Source organism: Anomalospiza imberbis, chromosome 2 (genome assembly GCF_031753505.1).
Source record: "Anomalospiza imberbis isolate Cuckoo-Finch-1a 21T00152 chromosome 2, ASM3175350v1, whole genome shotgun sequence".
NCBI lineage: Eukaryota > Metazoa > Chordata > Aves > Passeriformes > Viduidae > Anomalospiza > Anomalospiza imberbis.
The window spans coordinates 91,711,173-91,730,681 of NC_089682.1; positions in this window are offsets into that span (position 1 = coordinate 91,711,173).

Sequence of the window (19,509 nt, forward strand, 5' to 3'; positions counted from 1 at the left end):
CAAATTGCTTTGGCTCATGTAACATCTTGACATTGAACTACATGATCAGAACCTTGCTATCATCTAATTTACAATCTTTCTTCAGAAATGTCCTTTTTTCTAAAAAGATGTTCAGTGCAGTAGCCGTAAACAAAGTCTTCAATTTGACAATCTGTGCTTATAATACTTCAAGCTAAAGGTATTGAAAATTTCAGCAGAGCTCCATGGGATCTTTCATTATCTGTGGAAGAGTGTGGAGACGTCCAGTTTTAAAATTACTGAATAGACTAATTATATCTTTCCTGATTGATAAAGCAGCAGGCAATGACATATTCTGGGTGTGCTGAAATTATTTTTTAATTGTGGAAGTCACTGTTATGTTAACTCTTTTATCAGGTTTAGTGGATTTTGAACTTCTGGTGCTCCCACTAGGATTACATTATAGCACTATATGTGAGGGCAGAAAATATGTAAGAGCTTTAACCGTGATTTTCAATGACAAAATGAAAATTTTTGAATTGTACTTTGCCTCAAAGAAAGGGTCTCAGCAGTTGTATTCTTTGTGACATTGGTAGGCAGACACATCATTAGCATCTTTGACTTACAAGAATAGGAAGCCTGAGGTCTAAATTTTACCCTTTTACAGTTAAAAGATGAGGCACTCAGACTATGCCTGTGGCCAACTGCTGTTTTCAATATAAGGGGCAGAGTAATCTCTCAGTTTATTTCCACCTTTCACCTTTGTGCCCCATGTGCAGTTTTCTGGGGGACTTCGTTGGGGTTTTTCAATTTTTATCTTTCTTTGGATGGAAATCCTGAGTGAGATCCTGTCTAACTCCCATTGTGACTAGAAGAATTTGTAAATTCAAATTATGTTATCAGCACATTTTTAAATGCAGAGTATGTTATCAGGACCACTTGGGATCTGGTTCAAGCTTTGATGTGTTTGATTTATTTTAGATGTGTTTGATTTGTATTTTATTAAAAGAAGCTCCTTCAAAGGTAATGGATAACATGGTTCAAAGACAAAATGCTCTTGTGATCTCACAGAACCAGCATGGTCTACTGGGTAAGAATTAACCTGGGAAAAAAAGGTTGGAATTTCTGGGTATTTCCATCATCATTCATTACCCTGCTGAATTGCCTGCGGCAAGTGATTCCCTCACTGTGGCTTTGGTCGTTTGTTTGTTTGGTTTTTTGTTTGTTTCTGTCTGTAAATAGAGATGATTGATGAAAAGCTGATGTCAAAGTTTGGCATTGTTACCACAGTCAGAAGAAGATAGTGCTTCTTTCCATCGGGGTAAAGGAACATGAAGAGAAGCCAGAAATAAGCATGAAAACTCTGCATGTTCTGTATTTCTTTACACACATTTGTATCTAAATATAGCAGCGTTTTGTTTCTTTCTTCTTCCTGTGTAACTTCTGTGTTCTTCTTTTGTATTACTAAGTATTTCTAAGCTGTTGTGTATAAAAACTTTCTTCAGAGAAGGCTAAAAAGAGCAGTAAGTCCAGATACAATACAGAAATATACATTTCTCACTGTACATGTATTTTTTGTTCCTCATCCATTATTCAATCTGCTGTAGGAAAAGCTTGTACGTGTGACATGAGACTAACAAAAACATTGCAGTCATCAGTATTTTCAATTCCTAGCATCTTATTTTTTGGCATCTAAATCTGTGTGAGTTGTTTTCTTCCTGCTGTGGTAAACAATCTTGTTTTCTTACCATTTTCCTAAACATTGTAGTCATGGAGAATAGCTGCCTCTCTAGGGAGTGTGTACACTACAGTTGGCACCTCGAGTCTCAGAGTAAACATAAATATTTATGCTCTTATGTCAGTAATATAACCTTACCACTCCAACTGAGTATTCCCCTGATTATGCAGCCACATTAGCCCTCTCAGCCACAGCACCACACAGGGAGATAGCAAGATCACGTTCAGCTGTTTTTAACTTGAAGGAACAGATTGTTAGAAAGCAACATGTCCTCAGCTTCGTTGATTTAGAGCTTGGGCAAACCTCTATGAAGTGAGAGTTTGGGGATTTCAGTGAGATCAAATGCAGCCATATTCTTGCCTAAATAGGAAATATTTAATGCAGTATTACAGTTTACCTTGCCTTTTAACATCATTTTGGGATGCTCATGTCTCCTACCACACTAGGCGGCTGATATTGTCGCTGAAGTGTGCAGGAAGGAATTGATAATTAAACAGATAATGAGTAGTAGAAATTTACTAAAGAACACAGGTGGTATTTCCATGTGTGTCTTTTTTCTACACTTCGTTTTCTTTTTACTCTGTTGTCTTGATGCAGCCACTGCAACTGAAAAACTTGATTGCAGAGCTTTATTTTTTTAGAAGATGGGGACCCAGGTTTTTGTGATGCTGTTCCCACACCAAGTATAAACTAGCCCCAAAGCTGCTGTAAACAGCCTGGCAAGTCCATTACAGTGCAGATGTGATCCAAAGCTAAAAGTGAGCAGGGATTTTTCTCTCTCTTCTCATGCCTTAAGCTGGGAAATACTGGCATTACTCTAAGAAAACACAAATGGCCAGTGTGTTGCTTTGCCAGGAATATTTTTCCGTGCAAGGGAAGAGTTCAAATTCACTTCCTTTTTGTAGTTTGATGACTTTAGGATTCTGTAGGGGTCCTAGTTTAAAAGTAGCAACATCAAAATTGAATTGATAATTTAAGTCCTTGTTAGTGGGAATTTTGCTGCTAGTGTAAGCCAAAGGGACATCATGATGCTCTGATTCAACACAGAGCCTTATGCCACCCTCTCAAAACGGTTGATATCCCAGTTGAGATCCTTGTATCAGCTGATGCCCCGTATCTCGCCTCCATTTTTCAGTTTTATGCAGAACTGTAACAGAACAGAATGAAAAATACCTATATATTTTTACTGTGGTATATTTATCTGAACTCTACCTTTCTTTTAACCACAGATCTAAAAATAATGTCTCCATATGCTGCTTCAGCAGGGTAATTTCTGAACTCTATAGCCTGTCAAGGTCCTAAGTTTTTCCTAATATTTATCCCTTTTTCCTAACTTCTACTATCTGAGGACTTGGGCACGCACACCATAAACTATTTCAGGGACTTGATCCAGCTAAGGACTAATAAGTATTTTCTTTTCTTCTTTCTCTCTCTCTCTTTTTCTTTTTTTTAAATTTCGTTTACTCTGTGAATTTTTGTCCATTCAGCTCCCATAATTTTTCAATACATGATTACACAAGACATAGTGCCAGTGCAAGGCAGGAGAGTGCACAGCTGGGGATGGAAAAGGCAGCTGAGATCACAGCAGTCTCAATTTAGATTTGTTGAAATGATTATGGATATCCACCTTTCATTTCCTGAATTTTAGCTGCTGCTGAGAGAAGTGATCCCCGGAGACAAAAATATTTTTAACCAGACCAGTTCATCATGCAGCTATAGGAACTTCATGCACTTGGCATTTAGAAGGTGGCAGAAGCTAGAGGCAAGCAACTGAGGGAATGAGGGATATATCTTTAGTGACAGTTAATTTCATCTTATAGTGATACTGAAACTTTGTGTGTTTTAATTGAAATGTATTTTAATTTTTAAAAATTTGTTTAATTTCTTAATGAGTTTAACAGAGGTACAGTTGTGTTTCTTGAAACTTTATATGTTTATCATTTTTCCAGAGGAATTTCAACCTGGCCATTCTTCACAATCTCCCCACCTTGTTCAGTCTCTGTTCTTTGCCTTCTCAGCTCCTCTAGATGCACAGAATGCAAGGAATGATGTAGGAGAATAGAGAATGGGTTTTCATGTTGTTGTTATCTAGTGATTTGCAAGCTTTCAATGGCGCTGGTCTTCAGTTCAGAGATAAACAATTCTGATTGTCTCTAATCGTATTCAAAGTTGCCTTTGAATACTATTCAAACATATAAAACGTCTTGCAATAAACTCGATACTTAGGAATATGTCATTATTCTTGATAAGTGTCTATCTGACTGGCAAACCCCAAAGATTACAGTTCCACACTTACTAATTATCAATGAAAAAGGTGGCTTGTTTTCTAAGATATTACACACCACTAAAAATGCTGCTTTTTCTGAGTCATGCCTAGGGCATAACTGTAACATAGTTGCAAACTAGATTTATTTTGTATCCTTCAGGCTGAGCTCCTAAAATGAAGTGTAATTGATCAAATTATGTATTGTGAACAAATCAAACAAACCTGGGAATTTTTCCTTACAGAAAATATTTCAATTTTGTCTTCATTTTCTTGGTTTAATGGAATAAATAATGGTTATATCTAAAGTCCTCTATCTCACAATTTTATAAAACAGGTAATTATAAAACTGATTTTAACAAAAATGAAAATAAGAAAGTGGGAAAGAAAATATTTAACTAATACTGCAAAAGGAATCTAAGTATTTAATATGAACTGTGATACTGGTACTAATTTATAAACCTCTTTCAATTTAAAAATTAACAATTTTTGATAAAATGGATGAATACAAAGCCACAATAAATGTGATTTTTTTTTTCCAGAAACATAAAAGTTGGGCCTAGGACACATATAATAGAAACGGAATTCTACCGTATTTTTTCAACTGTAACTAGGCACTTTAATACACTTTTTCTCTTAGTTCAATATCAGGTTTTGAGGTTTTGCATTCATTAATGAAGCTTTTACTTTTTGAGTAAATTTCTAGTTCCTTCTGTCTATTATTAGAACGTTTATAGTTTAATTAAATTACCTTATTGATTAGCATAAAATAGTCTTCTAATATACAGCTTCTCATAACTTACTTAAACCTTTGCAGTTCACTTGACTTGCTATTTTTATTTAGTTAAAAAAAAAAATCTGGCCTATGGCATCTTCAATTTTCATTAGCATTACTAGGTGAAAAAAAAAAAAAACATAAACCCAGAAGTGCATCTTTTATTACAATGTCAATATTGGCATTTCATTGGCTAGCAGAGGTCTCCAGCTGACTTCATCAGTGAATAGATAGGTATAATTTCTCTCTAACCAGGGAATAAAGTCACCAATATTTTACAGTTCTCATGCATACTTGCAGGTTGTGAAAATTAAATATACCTTTTCTGCAAAAGCCCAATAAAAAAGCTCTTTACAACATCTAATATCTGTGTCCTGGCTTTAGAGATGAAGAAACTGGAGAAGAAACTGGAGACAAGAGCCTACACATGAATGCTGGAATGGGAATAAAAGGATGTATGTGTGTAAAATAGTCTCTAATTCTTTCAGACTAGCAATAATGGGTTTTGCTTCCTCATCCATGTTTCACCTTCAAAGATCCAAAATTATCAGTTGTTATTTTAAGAATAACACATCAGAGATCACTGGGATCCCAGCACTTAATTGTTTGTAAGCAGTACTGAATGCTAAAAACCATAGAATTTTATACTATAAACTTGGAAAGTTATAATCTGTCAATATAAGCTCAATTCAGATTGCTGAAAGCACTGCTGAAGAATTTTGGCTGGAATCAACCACTACACCTTAGCCGGTCCGACTCCTGCTCAAAGCTTTTTTCAGAGCTAGAGCAGTTTGCCCAGGGTTTTCCACAGCTTCTCTGGGCACAGCTGGGACACAAAACACAGCTGTTTACTCAGGAACAGTGGGTCATATGGAGGCACACGTGTCTTCTTGGCGGGTGTTTGGTAGTCCCTTAAGGAATCTTTAGTTTGGCAAATGTTTACATGTATTCTTACAATCTTTGTCTGCCTAGAGAAGCCACTGCTGTCTTGGAGGCGCTCCAAGGCATAACCTTCACTGCTGATGCTGGTGTGTGCTCGAGGCCTTGGACAGGTTCAGTCCACTTCTAGTGCTCTGCGTGGATCTGTTCTTGTGGTTCAGTCGCACATTAATTGCACTTCAACACATACTTCATTTTACTTTAGTTTGGTTTCTATATCTTACTTTTTCTAATAACTACTTCTCACTCCACACGCATAAGTGCATCATAGAAGATATTGACATTAACTTTCACTTAAAGGTGTTTTCTGACACTCCCTGTAGCCTCAAGTAGAAAAGTCCCAGGAAGCCCATTTTGGCTGAGGACGCTGCTATCCCTGAAGATTCCTGAATCTGCCAGGACAAGGTACTATTTTTTCCTAGCACAATACTACTGTCACCATGATGACATGACCATCTTCAAGCTCTTTTTGTATTCTTTTGTCTGCCACTCCCCATGGTGATGCCTTGTTCCTGTCTTTGTGTTCTTCTTCTGCCAATGATTGCTACAACTTCCTGTCAGTTAAGTAGGAAACCCATCATAAATCTACTGGCCCTCCAAGACCTTCTGCTGAGTATGGGTTGTTTGTTCCCCTGTCAATGTTCACAGCCCTGGTGAGTCTGTCTCATATTTCTTTATCCTTTTCTATGCTCCAGAGGTGCCCTTCTGCATGATTTCACCTTGCCATTGTCACATGGAACTTTGTGGAATACACTGGATTTCAAAGTATAGTCTTCTTAAAACTTACTCTTAGAAAATATCCTAACAGATACAAACCAGACCCTTCCATATAGAAAATGTACATCAGCTATGTAAATATTTTAATTTTCTTTTAATCAATTTGCTTAGGTTTTTTGTTAAGTTTTTTAAAAATGCCAGTCCTTTTCCTTCTTTTATCTAGCAAGTAACCTAGGCTAGCTATTTTATAATTTTTTTTTCTTAATCTGCACCTGCTTTAACAAAAATATAACAAAAATTAACAAACAAACAAACAAACAAACAAAACCACAAAAAAGACCCCACAAACCACAAAAAACAAAATAAAAAAACAAATAATAGATACTTTTCCCTGGCCTGTATTGAAGTACTACAGTTACATATGCAGACCCCACTGAATTCTGAGCAACAGCAGCTGAGCAAATAATTTGAAATAAATGCTTCCCTTAATTAATCTTATTCATTTGCAAAATGTCTATAGGCAAATCATTATTTCTTCATATTAATTCAATATTTGAATTTTTCTCAAAAGTTTTTCACTTAATTGATTGAATGACTGGCTGGGAACAGTTCAAAGTACCTGCATTTTGTTCAGCATTCAGCTTGGCTGGCAATTAAAAAGCTGTTTCTGATCTTTAACTCATCTATAGTTTCTTCTCATCAAACATCTCGTTTTTTGGGCCTCTATATCACAATATCTGAAGACCTTGCAAACTTAAATGTGCTTACTCTTATAACTTATAAATTCAGGATTTTTTTTTCTTTTTTCTCTTTTCTATGGATGAGAAGAAGCATACATAAAGCCAGGTTTTTAAAAGGTGCTTAGGCATAGTTCCACTAAACTAGAGAAGCAACACCTCATCTGCTGCCAGCTTACTTCCTGGAAAATTCAGCAGCCAATAAATGTTTTGGCTCCCAATAAGGTATAAAGAAAAGCCAAGTGCCTAAGGAATGGATTTTTCAGAAACCTGCAAGCTAAGCAGAGTCTACATCAGTTAGATATGAAAAAAATCCATACCAAAGGACATAAATAAAAGCTGTGACTTACAATCCTTCCATTCCAGTCATCCAGAAAGCAATTGATCCAACAAGCTCATGTATGAGCAACTAATGCTGTTGCAAAAATGAGGACATATCAATCTCTTGTAAGTACTGGAGAAGCATAAAATGCCCACCTTTCCCTTGGGGATCAGTGGATTTTCTATCAGTTTCCAAATAGAAAATGTCTTCTGTTTCATATAGGAGCGTCAGGGCCCTAGAGACATCAGTACACCTTAGTGTCCCTGACAAGCTTCACCCAGGGCTTCCCCTCCTGTGGTGCCAGGAGTTCATGACAGCCCTGAGTCAGGCATCCAGTCCCTGCCTGAGCTATGTGTGCTGTGCTGTACATTTTACCAGAGCCTGGCACTGCCTCTTGTGCTCAGACCCTGTGGGACTGTGACCTATTCAGGGTATGCTGGGGTCACCCTCATCTACCAACTTGTGTCCTTGGCTAAGCATGAGAAAATATTAACAGAGCTGCAATCTCCAGCTCTGTGATAGAACTGACAAGTGCAAAGGCTTTGACTGGACAGAAAAGTTCACTGGCATATTCTTTTCCCTTTTCTTTCTCTTCCAACTTGCTGTGTTCTTTGACTGTCAATATTGTCTCCATATCAAAAAAAGTTCCAAAAGCAACCAATTTTCTGGAACAGCTTTCCAGGAAAAACAAAGGAATAAAAGGAAAACCAAAATCATACCTACCTCTCCCTAGGACAAACCCATGAACCAAACTGAGAGTTCTACTAAAATGAACTGGACTGGAAAACTAGATGGCCTACCATTTTCTATCAGCCACATTCTGGTGGTTTTCACCTGAACTGTTGAAATATATTAATTAAATATTTAATTTTTATTACTTATTAATTAGATAATTATAAATTATGCATATTATAAAATGGAGATCTGAAAACATTACCAATACAGTCAGGACTGTGTATAGTTTGTAAAAAAGAAATCTGGAAATATAAGAAAGATTGCTCATAGATAGGAATCATTCTGTTTGATCTCAAACACGGGATTCAATTACAGCTTAAGAAACTAATGTTTTAATGTTGACATTTAGATGTCTCCTTATAATTTTAAATGTTTAATTGAACTAAGTGTCAAAAACATATTCAAAGTGATGTAAATCTTCATGTGTTTGGAAGGAGGGTGTTACTTTGTTGTTATTTCTTTGGTTTTGGTGGGGTTTTTTTGTCTTTATGATATTAAAAAAGGCAAAAGATAAGTCAGAATTTCCATACTCCATACAGGTACATGTACAATCTTATGTACACTTTTATGTTCATAGCTTGACAGCAAAAAACATTCAGAAGAGAAATGTTATTTCTGTTAGCTTTTTTATTGTTTTAGTTTTGGCCATGCAGTTAACTGTATGTATTTGTTGCTGTTCTCCTTATGTTTAGTGATATCTGATAAATGCAAGATGGAAAGACTTGTTCACAACTTTATCTTGATGGGCTAAAATGAATAAATATATAGATGCTATGAAAGAACTGCCTTGTTTATATTCGTATTGATAATTCCACACCTTTTCAAATAAGTATCTTTTACAGTCAAAACAAACAAAGCTGGAAATCTTAAAGTTATTTAATAAAGAAAAAAAGTTAATTTTGGTGAAGGCAGGGTTGAATTGATAACTCAGTAGATAAATTGCAGTGAGTCCAAATAAAATATCATCTTATGAATAAAGCACAATTTTTTAGAATCCACCAAATCAATGGATGTTATATTTCTTAGTCAAAGGTTGAGTCTCAAAAATATATAATTTTTTTAAAATGTTGCTTTTGAAACAATCTTTGACATAGAACAAGAATAAAAATATGGTAAACACTTCACTATTACATATTAGCTTGTATAATTATATAGAAGCATAGGTTCAAATTCTCACGTGAGATTCCAGTGACTTGCCCAATTAAATATTTTACAGGGGATGTGAAAGTAAAAGAATCCTTTAATAAATCATGATGTTTTGGATTAGTTCTGTAAAAACACTACAGTTCCAGCACTTTATCTGCCTATGGTGATTTTATCCTGTGATTCTAAATTTGTATTTCTTAGAGATTACTATCTTACAACTGATTATTTTTTCTTTCCTGAAAATATTGAGATACTTCTTTGATGAAGTTTTTCAAAATTCTGTATTGTTCTTGTTCTGTTGCTCCAAAATGAAAAGACTATAGTAAATCATTGCAATGAATCAACAGAAGATTCCCTGTAGTAATTTATTTTCATGGGCGTCCAGAATACTGTAAAGTTTACACTGTGAATTCTTTCTCATCAGCAAATCTGAAGGAAAAAAAAATTGAACAAGCCTTTGGTATAAGTAGCTTTTGCAAATCAGAGTCCCCATCAGAACTTTCCCCTTGTTTCTTACATTTCATTTCAGAACCTGAGGTGGCTGTATAAACAGCTGATTTTTGAAGGTTATTCCCTCAAAAATCCAATTCTTCATATACACAATGAAGGAAAACTAAAATTAATGATTACTCCGATTTTATAATTTTGTTAGTAGATTTAATTAATCTATATGTGAATTTCTCTTTATATGCTGATTTCTTGATCAGAAAAGTTGTTCTTTTATAAACTCATAAACATATTGTGAAATAAATATAGTGCAGTGCTTTCTACGACACCTGCATAAAAGTCTGACAGAAAGAAAGAAAAATATTGAGTAACCATAATCTTGAGAATTTTTGAAATTTAAGGTTCTAGCACTATTTATATAGATTACAATATTTTAAATTTTAACACTAATCATATCTGCTGAAAAAATGGAAGAAAAAGAAGAAAAAAAGGAAAAAAGCTCTAAAAATTACACAACTGCAAAACATATCTGCTAGATATAAATTATCAGCTCTGTCTATAATTCATGTTTTTTTCAAATCTGAGAGTTTTTCAGTACTATTTCATGATTGGTAATCATGAAAAAAGATATTTGCTAAATGTATGTGTCGCAGGTATGTTTACAATATGTTTGTTTGTTTTCTAGATCCTGCTTTTGTTTCTGTCTGCTCTAGTGATATGGAGCATAAAAGGATGGTTTTGGAGCAGGTTACACATTATTTCAAATTATGTGAGCTATCTCACATCCAGGAACTTCACTTTAAAGAGGTAAATATTGTGCCAAACCTATGAGAGACTCACTCTGCCCTTGGCTGGCACCTTAAACCTGGCTGAGATATTTCTCATATAGTCATTTAAGTAACTGAACTGAGCTCCTCCATCTTCTCAAAAAGTCTGTAGAAGTATTTGAATCACAGGACATAAGACCCTCCTCTATTTTTAGAATCAAAAGGAGATAGTGTTTCCAAAATATTCAAAATGTTAAAAAAAAATTGAATTTTGAGAACAGCAAATTGATGCAAAAAATTTCAACTATTTTCTTGTAACAAAATATCTGAAAAAGGTATATGGGCCCACACCTGCTTAATCCTATAGCCTTCACCTAAGAAGTTGTACAATCATGTACTTATTCTAGCTGAGGTCCAAAGGATGTCATTATTAGAGAATTCACTATTAACTTTATCACATAATCCAGGGTGTGGCATCATCTAAGTTTCCATAATAAATTTTTCAGATGGCTGTGGGAATTTTTAAAGTATTCTGTAAGCTGTGGCAGGTGCCACCAAAAGGATATTTCAGACCATATGGTGTCATGCGTGGCATTTAAAGCGGGGGAAGAAGGAAGGAGGAAATGGGTGGTGCTCAGATTGATGGTGTCTTCCCAGGTCACTGTTACATATGGTGCAGCCCTGCCTTCCTGGAGATAGCTGAACACCTGCCAGCCCATGGGAAGTGATGAATGAAGTCCTTGTTTTGCTTTGCTCACATGAGCAAAGGCAAAAGCCTTTGCTTTACTTGTTGAATTGTCTTGATTTCAACCCACGAGTTTTCTCACTTTTACTCTTCTGATTCTCTCTCCATGCCACCAGGGGTGATTGAGTGTGTGGCTGTGTGGTGCTTCATTGGCAGCTGGGATTAAACCATGACATGCTGAAAGAAGCAGTATGAGTGCAGCTCCTATTTCTCAGCCTTTACTGAAGTCCTTGTCTTGCAACATCTGTTTAATTGTTTGAGGGGTGCTAATAGAAATTGGACAAAACATGCTGGGGATGATCATTTGCTGAATGCCTGCAATGCTCTTTGAAGACAGCAAGTGTCTTGAATACTTGACACTAGATAGATGAAAAAAAGTCCTACTCTGTACTTCAGTAGCAATTGCTGTGGAGTGAGGCTTTCAAGAGGATCCCACAACACAGTGGGAAGGTGCATTTGGCAGCATGAATTAAAACTGTATTCTTCCTCAGACCCCTGACCAGCTCTTTTTTTCAGATAAATAGAGAATTTGTATTCTTACTGATGTTTCTGACAGCACTTGGTGCTGCAGCATTGTCAGATCTTGTAGTCTTGTTCCTCATCTGTTGATACATCATATAGTTTATAAAGATTCACATGACTATCTGATGCTTGGTTTCTGTGAATTGAAAAACTATTATTTTTCCAGCTGTCAATATGATTCCATTTTCTAAAACAGCAGAAAATAAACAACACAAAACGAAAAAGCCATCCTAAACCTTTTTAACAATTCTGAAATTAATAAAAAATAATTACACAAAACTGTACTTTTTAAAAAATAAACTCCAATTTTTAAGCCAGTGTAGTTCTTCAAACTTGCTTGCTGTTTTGGGTTAATTCCAATGGGCAGTTAAGCACCACACAGCCTGTTGCTCACTTTCTTCTCATGCCCACAGTGGGGGAACAAGGGAATATTAAAAGAAGAGTAAAAGCAAGGAACTGGGAAGTCAAGAAAGAAAAAAAAACGTGAATGGTAAGTGGAAAAAAAGATAAATAAACAGAAGTGATGCAAAAACAATCAATCACCACCTCCCATAAGTAGACTGATGCCCATCCTATTTCCTAACAAAAGATGATTAAAGCCCTCAAAACCCCTTCTTTCCCCTTTTATTTCTGAGCATGACACTATACAGTATGGAACATCTCTTTGGTCAGTTCAGGTCACCTGCCAGGTTGTGACTCCTCCCAACAGATTGTGCAACCCCTGGGGGACAGAGTGAGAAGCAGAAAAAGCCTTGATGCTGTGCACTGATCAGCAAACACTAGAACACTGGTTTGTTATCAGGACTGTTTTGGTCTCCAGATCCAAAACATAGAACCATATGAGAAGTGTGGAGAAAACTAACCTTGTCCTAGCAAGGCCAGTACACTGGCATAGTTCTTAATGGATTTTGCTAAGTGGATTTGCCAGTATTAGATTGAAATTTCTAAGTCAGTCAAAGCTATTAGGTTCCAAATCTTTTGCTTTCTGTTTAAACCTGTGTACCTGAATTTTTGAGTCTTTTTATAATTTTCAGACAATCTGCTATTGCTTAAATGTACTGTTAATTAAGTAAAATTTTGAATCATCTTAATGAAACTTCAAATTGCACTTTCAAAAATAGTTGACTGGGAACAGGGGGGAACCCAATGGGAATGGATATACTCACACAATTTATTTTTGTCCTTCTGTAGCCAAATGTGAATGACTTAGGATTGATTTAGAGGACCTAGAACTGAGAGACATAATTTTCTCTTTGTTCTCAGTGTAGAAGATAGAGAGATGTAGATGGACCATCAGTTATGAAGACATTAACCTCATTTAGAAACCTAAAGTTATGCACTTTGTTTAATCATTACAATTTACATCACAAATTTACCTCTAAATTTCCTTTTAATTATTTTATCTCTACATGAATTAGAGTTTCTGACTTCTGTCTATTATTTTCTTCTGATACATTTTCAGAAATCAATACCATACTCTAGTAGGCTATAATATAGTATGCTTTGACACTACACTTGCCCAGCAAGGTTTTTTGGAGGCAATTTTGCTGTCTGTGTCTGAAACAATTTAAAGTGTCTATATTGTGCTCTCAGACTGGCATGACAACACCAAAAATAAAAATTATAGAAGGTAGTGGTGATTCAGATTTGTTTTAAAATGCTTACTTTAGCTAATCGGAGTCACTTTAAATAATATTTCATCTCACTAATTCATCTTCTTTGCAACAATCTGAAAAATTTTACAAGAAATGAGCCACATTTAAATGAAAGATGATCCATTTCTACATCAAAACCCATGCCCGGGCTTGATCCTGTTGCTGCACAGTAACATAAATGAAGCAGACACAGCATAAAAGGAAATTAGGCTTTTTCACTTATGTCAGTTGAAACACAATGGCAATTTTTCACTGCATGCAAATTATTTAATTCAGTATATGTAATTCTGTCTGGCTAATTACAGCAGCTGTTGTATTGTGTTTTTATATCTTTGTAACAGTTCTGTAATGATTTGCCCCTTTACCCCCCATTTTCTCCCAATGGTTCCACCCTGAGCTTTCCTGCCCCTCCTCCAATGCCACCCTTCCCTGGTGCCTTGTCCATCACGCAGCTCCTAATCCCACCTTCCCAAAATCTTCCACCTTGGGCATCAGGTGAGTGGACAAAGGCCAGGGCTCCCTCCCTTAACCTTCCCCCATTGTTTTGTGTTTCTGTCTGTCCTCCTGCCTTCCACTCCCCTGAATTCCCCCATTGGGTGGTGGGTGTCCTTCCCTCTTGTCTCTGCCCCGGTACTTAAGGTGATTGCAAAAGCCATGTGGCCACTTTTGGCCACCAGGACATGGAATTCAGAGCTCCCCGGAGCTTGCATTAAACCTGAGACTTTTTCCCCGGCTGTGAGTCGACTCCCTCATTACCTCCTCGGACACTACCTCTCCTCCATACAAGGCAGACAACGCAGCACTCTGTCTTAGCCGATCCCCGAATCTGCCATGAGAAACGGGAGTGTCCCCTGCTGCTGACTGTGCCTCTGCTGGGCAGGCAAAGCCAAGGGGCTTCAGGGTGAGCACAGAGGCAAGCAGGAACAGCTGTTTGCCTTACAAACTATTCAGTAAAATTATTAGATGTTTTAGGAATATTGTCAATTATATGGAGTTACCTAAATATATGTGATTCATTTGAATGTTGTGTCTATGCATGTTCTGGAGTCTTGTAATGAACAAAGATTTAGTTTCTAACTTCTCTTTAGTCAGTTTATTGTATAAGAGCATTTACTCTAAGTAAGGTGAAGCAAGGGTTCAAAACATAGACTAGAACCAGTTTTCCTCTGTGATAGCCCAGTGACTACAAATCATCACTGTGGTCTCATTTTGGGGGAGGGGAAGAAAGATTTTATTACAGAATTCTCTTGATAATTTAAGGGTCATTGTGGGGACTGTTGTGTTGTCGGGCCTTACCCCCTGGTTGGGGTGGCCCCGAAAGGTGGAAAAGTCTCTCCTCCAACCCGTGTCTCCAAAGAAAGACTCAGTAGTCTTCAGTCGTCCGGTCTCAAGGTAGTTTATTGCATGTTATCTAAAAGATTTCTCCCTGAGCTGCTGCGGTCTGTTCAGCAGTCAGGCAAAGGCACACTCTGATGCCCAGGGGGCTGGTGCCCTCTTTTATATCATACATTACATATTAGATGTTTATAGTTTTTCCCCAATGCCCATCACCTGTATTGAACAGTGACTTTCTACTCTAAACCAATCTGTGAGTGCCAACATCACCAAGAACATGGAGGTTAGGAAGAAGAAGGAAAGAGGACAGGGTACGCCCAAGTCCCTCCATCTTAGAACATCTTTCCCCCATGTACAAAACTCAGACCCCTCTGTACAAGGCCTAAAACCCCCCTGTACAGCACTCAAAAACTCTTCCTTTCACTTTGTGACTACTTCTACTATAATATCTAAACTTTTGTGATTTCTTGTTCTTCCTGCAAAGTTGGTAAATTGCTCCCTGGATCAAGTTCAAAGCCACAGGGGTCTGTGGCTGCATTCCAGGGTCTCAAATGCTTTTGACCTGGGCCCGGAACATCCAAGAGTGTCCATGGGACATTCTGGGTTCCGACAGGTCATTGCACTAATATTTTCTTCCTCCTTCAGTTCCACCTACTTGATAATGTAGCTATATATATCTTCTTCATCTCTCAAGTTTTTCTGGGTTTTTTCACAGAATCACAGAATTTTTGAGGCTGGAAGGGACATCTGGAGATCATCTAGTCCTATTGTAGCAGTATGCAACAGCTCTGTGCAAATAACAGAAACAGTTAAATAAAACAATCAATCATGTTTTTAAAAATAATTTATCTTCAGGTTCATGATCAATAAAATAAAATTGAAATCTAAGAGATGAGTTGAGAGATTAATGATGCATTTTTTTAAGCCTACTTTTGCCTTCTGTGAGCACTTGAAATTGAAGAACTGTCCTGTTACCAAATCTCACCTTATGTGCATGTCCTTGGTGCATGGTAGTGAAATATCAAAGTTTGTTTTAGTTTAGCTAACCTGGTTGCTGGAATATACATTATTTCTGGCAGTGTGTTTGTTTAATCCAGTTTCTAGCTGTTAACCATGCTGCAGTAGTTTTACTGTGCACTGTGTAATTCAGAAAGGCATAGCCAGAGTTCAGGAGACCAAAGCAAAGGGAGAAGTCATCTCTTTCTTCCAGATTACATTAATATCCTCTGTTCATTCTTCATAGGGCATTGGCCTGATTTTTCCTTGGACAAATTTTGTCAAGCTCTGCTCTGTGTGTTTTGATTTACCTCAGTGCCATTGGAGAAGGGTAAGGCTACATAGTTCTCATGAGATATCTAGTCAAAAGATGTAATTATAAAGACAAATTGTTGCATGATTTTATGGTTACTATGCCATCAGACAAGTGCTTTGAGTCAACTCAGCCAACGCTATCGTGAGAAGAAGAAAATCTGTGGCTTGATTCAGCTTTACATGAAAAGGAAATAAAATTGCTGCATAAATCTCTCTTTTCCAAAACCAGAATTGCATAAATGTAATCTACAAATCTCTTGTCAGAGTTCACTAGCAAATTACTGGGAATGGCCATGTTAACTTTCTCCAGGAGATGTCACTCAAGACACTGGTAAATGTACATTTCAGAAGTTTGCAGTAGAAACACAGAATGAACTATGGCATAAAGATCTGTTCACTACCAAAAATACCTTGGCCTATTTCAATATCATTACTGCTATAATATACATGTCAGGAGCAAGAAGCAATGTTTTTGGTTCTGTTCCTTTGTAAAATACACTTGTTTGTATCAGTCTGTTAATGAGTCATCATTTATTTACATCCACAAGAGACTGATGGTCCAGAGCAGCTCAAAGACTGAAGAGAGATTTGGGACAAAAGGAAATTCTAACAGGAGTTGTTGCAGCCTAAAGGAAAGAGATGCTACTGGCAGTTTAGTACATATGCATTTTACATACCAATTTATATTACTGTTGCATCAAAATAACTAGCCTGTAACTACTGAGCACTGTTTCATGTTAGTGGGCATTCAAATCAGACTGGGAAACCACTTTTAGACAGAAAACACATATTTTTTCCTTGTGAACAGAGAAAGGTAGGGAAAAAGAGAAGAGGAAAGGAAAGGAGAAGAAGAAAAAAGGAAAAAATGGTGGGGAAGAAAAAAAGGAGAATGGGGCAAAAAAAGAAGAAAAGGAAAGAGGGAATAGGAGATATTAAATACTGAAGTGCAAGAAGACAAAGATGGGGGTGGATTTTTTAATTTTCTTCTAGTTTTTTCAATGCTCTCAGAAAACCTTTGAGCGAGCAGTAGAGAGAAACTTGATAATTAGCCATTTAGTTATTGTTTGATAGACTAAAAGCATTTGAAAGAAATTGTATGAAGAAACAAAGACAGATTTGTGGTGGGTTGACACTGGCTGGATGGAGGTACCCCCCAAAGCCACCCTATCAATCCCCTCCAAAACTGGACACAGGAGAGAATATATAAGAAAATGTTCATGAGTTAAGTCAGGGAGAGCTCACTCACCAGTTACTGTCATAGACAAAACAGACTCAGCCTGGGGATAATAACTGGATTTACTAGCAATGAAAAGAATGAGAAATAAAATAAATCTTGTAAACACCTTCTGCCCACTCTTCCTTTCCTGGGCTCTGCATTCTCCCTTACAGTCATGCAGGGAGACAGGGAATGAGGGCTATGGTCAGTTCATCACAGGTTATTTCTGCCACTGCACAGGAAGAGGAGTCTTTCCTCTACTCCATCATGGGATCTGTCCCATGGGAGATAGTTCTCCATGAAATTCCTCAGTGTGAGTTCTTTCTACAGGCTACAGTTCTACATGTACTTCTCCAACTACTCCAATGGTTGCCTTTCCACAGGATGCAGTCCTTCAGGAACAAGTTGCCCCAGTGTGGGTCCCCCACAGAGTCAAAAGTCCTACCAGGGAACCTGCTCTAGCATGATCTCCCCTAGCTCCTCTCTCCATGAGTCGGCTCGTCCCTCCCAGGACCCTGCTCCAGCACAGGCTTTCCCATGGTCTCAAGGTCTTTTTTTGGGCATCCATCTGTTCTAGTGTGGGTCTCTCTGTGTGCTGCACGTGGATGTCTGCACCCCAGCAAACCTCCATGGACTGCAAGTGCACAGCCTGATTCACCATGGTCTGTACCACAGGCTGCAGGGGAATCTCAGCTCCAATGCCTGGTGCAATTCCTGCGCCTCCTTCTGCGATGACCTTGGTGTCTGCATAGTTCTTATTTTCTCACATTCTAACTTCACTCTTCTCTGAGTGCAATTACATTTGCATAACAACTTGCTTATCTTCTTAAATATGTTACCACAGAGGCATTACTACCAGCTCTGATTGCCTTGGCCTCTGACAGATCTGTCTTGGATCTGGCTGGTATTGGCTTTGTCAGACATGGGGGAAGTTTCTGGCAGCTTCTCATAAAGCATGCCCCTGTAGCACCTCCCTGCTACCAAAACCTGGCCACAAATGCCCAGTATATTAAATAGTGTGAAACAAGGACAGAAACTGGGGAATGAAAGAAGCAGAGAGGAAGGGAAAACAGAAGTAAGAATGTCTGTGGAGATTCTCCAGACGATAAAGAGACTGGACCAAGAAAAGTGCAGTGGAGATTTTGCATGGCCATAAGTAGAGATACAGAAGAGGACTAAAGTTCTCAGAAGGAGAAAGGAGATGAACTGAGAGCCAGCAAATTAGCATAAATGAACTGATGAGGGATGGCTAAGATAACATGGAGGAAAGACTAATGCACATTGGTGTTAGAATCTCCGCTAGCTCAAGTGGGAAGAGTCTGGGTTATTGATTTATAAGCTATAGTCTTGGTGGAAAGCAAAGGTTAACATCTAACTTTCTGTTTTCATGACTACCATGTATAGCCCAGAAGAAATTATTATCATACAAAAATAAAGAGCTAGAACTGTACTAGTAAACAGAAGCATGGTAGGGATCAATTTCCTAGTTCTACAGTTAACTGACACGGTTTGGGTATTCACAATGTTAAAATATCTAAAATTCCAACACCATGTACTTGAGAGCTGTTTTGAAAATTGTGCTCTGGCTTAAAACTCTCTGGGAGACTGATACTTGACCCGGATTAAAACATTGGCAAGGATTCTTTTAACTGCCTAGCCATACTGAGAAATTGGTTTGACAGCAATTTTCCCAGTACAGGTATAGTAAATATTTACTATATGTAGTAAAATAGTGGAGTATGGACTTAAACAGTGAGAATAAGTTCTGTGGCTAAAAATTATAAAAGTATAAAATTATAGTTGTATGTTATATCAGAAATAGTGAGGCCAGCAAGACTAGGGTACTAATAACTCCCTTGTAATCCACACTGGCATGGTGGCACCTTGAATCCTGTGTTCAGATTTGGGCCCCTCACTACAAGAAGAGCATTGAGGTGATAGAATTTGTCCAGAGAAAGGCAACAAAGCTGGTGATGGGTGTCATGGTTTGACACTGGCGCGATGCCAGCGCCCCCATGAAAATATACTTTTCTAAATAATTGCTGTGAGATGTGATCAGGAACAGAGCAGAGCAGGCCCATCTTAGTAACAAAGGAAAGAACTTTATTAAACTACTACTACTAGAAAACTACAAACACTAAATCCTGGATGAAGACTTTCTAAAACACCCCTCCTCCTCCC